Consider the following 4386-nt stretch of genomic DNA (forward strand, 5'->3'; position numbering starts at 1 on the left):
CAAATGCTTCTTTCCTATCTGCCTTCTGAAGTTGGTCCCAGCTGAAATAATTCTTGATCTCAAATTAACAGGCACCTACTTACAAGGCTTCGCACTGCTTGCAAAAAATCAACAGAGGCAACAGATAGTTAATTATATTGTTGCCTAGCAACATCTGGGCAAGTAGGGGGCCTGTCAGCAGTTTTCTAACTCTTCTTGGCAAGTTTAAACTTAGTCATTTGACTTCGCATTGGACTGAATATGGAATGGCAAAGGATTTAGCAAAAAATAATGCATCATTCCCTTTTGTAAAATAAAAATAAAAATAGGAGGTTCTTCCAAAGAGCATATGGAGTACTCACAACCATTTTCTCTTCACAACAGCCTGTGAAGTAGGTTAGACTGAGAGATTCTGAATGGCACAATATTACCCAGCTGAGCTTTACAAATAAATGGAGATTTGATTCTGGATCTTTTCCTAGTTCAGGGGTTCTCAAAGGGTGGTCCATGAGCTTCATTCAGATGGTCTGTGGTGGTGAATCTGTGGAATAGCCTAGCTTAGCCTTTCCCAACCGGTGTGCCTCCAGATGTTGTTGGACCACAATTCCCATCTTTCCTGACCATTGGCAATGCTGGCTGATGGGAGTTGTGGTCCAACAGCATCTGGAGGCACACTGGTTGGGAAAGGCTGGCCTAGCTACTTGTATGCGGAGAACAGCAAGCACAGTGGCTGCTTCATTGTTGTCAGAACCTGGTAGTCTTCTTGGTAGGTGAGAGGGATGGACTGGAGGCATCGGGGCGAGAGCAGGGAGGAGGCTCTGCCTTCTTCAGAGGAATAAAGCCATGGCTGGAGGCAAGACAGGATAAGGTCCCAAGTGGGGTAAAGAGACTGGCAAGGTGCTTGATAGGAGTGGAGAGTCCATACACGGAAAGGAAGGAGCAAAAAGAGGGAAAGGAGCTAAGAGAGAAGGTACACAACAGAAAGAGTGACTAAGAGTCAGAGTTATACTGTAAATGTTACACTGAACACTGAAGAACTTTGTTTAACGCTATAAGCACATCCATCCAGTTGGGAAGGGGCAAATTCAGAAGTACAGGGGCCCTTCATGATAGTCACAGCCATGCCCCCTCCCATGCTATTTTTTTTTTTTTTTTGCTGCTGGATTGAGAATGAGACCCTTGTTTATGCCTTCTCCCACAACAACCGAGTCCCTAGAAGCCAATCAGCAAGAGAGGGGAGAGTGTTATCTACTGAGAAGGGTCTTCTCAGTGGTTGATTCACCTTCTTTCTCTCTGATTGGCTCCAATCAGTGGGAAAGGACAAAGAAGCATGTTAGTGGCTAGCACACTCCCTTTTCATGCTGACTGGCTCATAGGATGCTGGAGACTTAGGGACCTTGCTGAAACTCTGCTGGGATTCTGCTCCCAAAAAAGTAAGGGTTCTAAGACCCCCCCCCCCCGAGATGCCCAGTGACTACACCCTGCATCCATCACATTAAAATATTCAGATGGCTTTTGATTATATTTTTGTTGATTCTTTTATTTCTTACTGCATTTTATTGAATTAAAATTTGAATTCCATATCATCCTTAAAATATATATATATATATAGCATCTAGTACAGTGCTTTACAATGGCTAAATGACTTGCAGAAAAGCCATAAAGTGGTCTGCCAAGACTCTCAGTAATTTTCAGATGGGGCAGGGGGGGAACATTTGGGAACTACTGTCCTAGTCCAGCACTCCAGCCGTTACACCAGACTAACTCTGAGCTGCTTTGAAAACATTACTAACTTAAAAAACCTATTATTAAAAGTGAAAGCACATCTTATTTTGCACACATGTTTCAGCTCAGGATTTTTTTGTACAAAATAACATGTTGGTGCTTGTGGACAACAAAATGGATCGTTTCTGTCGGAGACAGTCAAAACAAGGAAGGCCAGATTTGAAAAGGGTAGGGGTGGAAGGGGCTGTCTATGAGGGAGAACACATGTTTTTTTTAAATTATTATTATTATTATTATTGTCGCTGTTGTTGTTGTTGTTGTTCTTGTTTTGTTGTTGTTGTTGTTATTATTATTATTATTATTTATACCCTGCCTTTCAGCCAAAGGCCCTCAAGGCAGCTTACAAAGAAAAATAAACACAAGTATAAAAATACATCAAGGAAAGCAATACAATTTACAAAATTTAAACTAAAAAACAAATAACATTATTAAGAAAAAAAATGTCCAGGAAATAAACTCAGAATAAATTTCATACATCCACCGTTGCCCTTCTTTGGGACTGAGACAGGTATGAGTTTCCCCAGGCATGACATCTTCAGCCGGGTGGAAGAAATAGGAACAGAGGCAAACATAGTGCCCCATCCAGTTCTTTGATGCCAGGAGCACGGAGCAAAGGATGGAGAGTCCACGGGCTAGGGCAGAGTACACCCATCTTCCCGTGCGGGGGTGAAGGAAGCGAGGTGTCCTCCTCGCGGGTTTAGTAGTTGGGGGTGCACGCAGGGTGGAGCTGGTCCAGGCTGCCGACGCTGCCGGTGCTGGAACTGCCATTGCCCAGGTTGCAGTGCCCACAGGGCAGGCTAAGCTCCGAGGAGCTGCCAGCGGGGCGGGGCTGGGCTGGGGCTGCGTAGAGGCGCATTCCTCCTCGAGGGCCAGGCAGAGCTCCTTCAGCTCCAGGTTGTCCTTGGCCAGGCACTCCTGGAGGCCCTCCAAGCTGGCCAGCTTGTGGAGGCAGGTGGCCACCTCGTCGTGCAGCACCTGCACCACGTGGTGCCTGAAGAGCTGCCAGTGGTGCACCAGGCGCTTGGCCTTGAGCCAGTCCTCATCAAGGAAGCAGCACAGGTTGCACAGCTCACCGTTCTCGGCCTGCCACCCCCCGTTAACTGTCTTCAGCTTACGGATTTCGCAGAGGTCTCCTAATGACAGTATGTCTTGTTGCCTAGAGGAGGGGCAGCAAGCGTGGTGCTCTCCAGACGTTGTTGGGCTATAACACCCATCATCCCTGGCCTTTGGCCATGCTACCTGGGCTGATGGGAGATGTTATTCAACAACATTGGGAAGGCACCATGTAGGCTACTCCTGGTCTAGGTAGCCCTTCTCTGCATACACCAGCTTCACGTCTCAAAATTCCAATATTAAGTTCAGATAACAGATTCAACTTTGAATTAAGCGAAATCAGTGAAGGGTAGTATGCTTTAGTGCAGGGATGGGAAACCTTTGTAGCTCAGCAGGCCAGATATTTATCTTCACCACGCACCAGTAGGACACCTTTCTGTCCCATCTGACAACAGATGATTGACACTTGCCAAAGTTCATATGAGGTCACTGCAGTGCAACCTCCTTTCAGGATGTGCTCCCAATGCCAATTAAAGAGGCTATGTTTAACCGACAATCAGCTGATGGTTGGTTACAGGGAGCCCTTTTGAAGTCTCTGCAGAGGGGAAAATGTTTCTAAAAGTGGGACATTTTCCCTTTTGCAGAAAAAGCTGTTTATGTTCAAAGCAGTGAGGATTTTAAATACAAACCACTTTCTTTGGGGGGAAAATACTCCTTATAAAAATGGAGCATTTTTTCTTTCCAAAGGAACTTGCAAAGCCCCTTGTATAATGCTTCACAAGCTCGTATATTGGGTATTTGAGAACCACTGCAAAAGAGGCTTTGCAAGCCCAGTGTTCAGTGCTTACTAAGTGCTAAACACAGAGCTTGCAAAGCACTTTGTGGAGAAGCATTTTGTGCAGAAGCTGGTTGTCAGGCACTTGGGAAGCACTGAACACAGGGCTCACCAAGCACTTTGCATAGTGCTTCCCAAATGCCTGACAATGTGCAGTGTCAGCAAAGCCACTTTACATGCCCCATACCTGACCTCATATATGATGTCAAGTGTAGGACAGATGGCCATGGCTTAGCCGAAATTGCATCGTGGGTCAAATGGGGAGACCTAGTGAGTTGGATTGGAGGTTTCCACCCCTGTTCTAGTGACTTCTATGATTTTGCTTTGGCTTCAGAATAGTAGACTCATTCACAGTAGACTCATTAAAGCTAATAGGCATGACTCATTCAGATTTCTTAGTTTCAGTGGGTCTACTCTAAAGGACTTTGTTGAATACAATCTAGTATTTTCCCCCATAGCTAAATGTTGGGTTTTGTTTCTTGTAGGGGGAACTCTAAAATCTAACCTTCTACGAATGAATGTAGAGACCGAATGTCAGCTGAAAAATCAACAGGTGAGGAGAAAGACACCTCCCTTCTCCATACACAAACCTTCTCTGGAGTTGGATCATGTGGATAAAACCTCCGCACAGGAGCCTGCACTTAGATTGATTTTTGGCTTACGTCTTTCATTGTGACACAAAACATGTATACATTATTTGGTTCTGAAAATGGAGTTCTTGCTCTACTTTCTGC

The 4386-nt window shown here is 45.2% G+C and overlaps 1 pseudogene; it reads right to left on the reverse strand.

Moving 5' to 3' along the window:
• Positions 1-2461: 2461 nt before the first annotated feature.
• Positions 2462-3880, reverse strand: LOC133376108 (coiled-coil domain-containing protein 85B-like; annotated as a pseudogene).
• Between the last annotated feature and the right edge of the window lie 506 nt (positions 3881-4386).

The sequence above is a fragment of the Rhineura floridana genome, chromosome 2 (assembly GCF_030035675.1).
Source record: "Rhineura floridana isolate rRhiFlo1 chromosome 2, rRhiFlo1.hap2, whole genome shotgun sequence".
NCBI classification, from domain to species: Eukaryota; Metazoa; Chordata; class Lepidosauria; order Squamata; family Rhineuridae; genus Rhineura; species Rhineura floridana.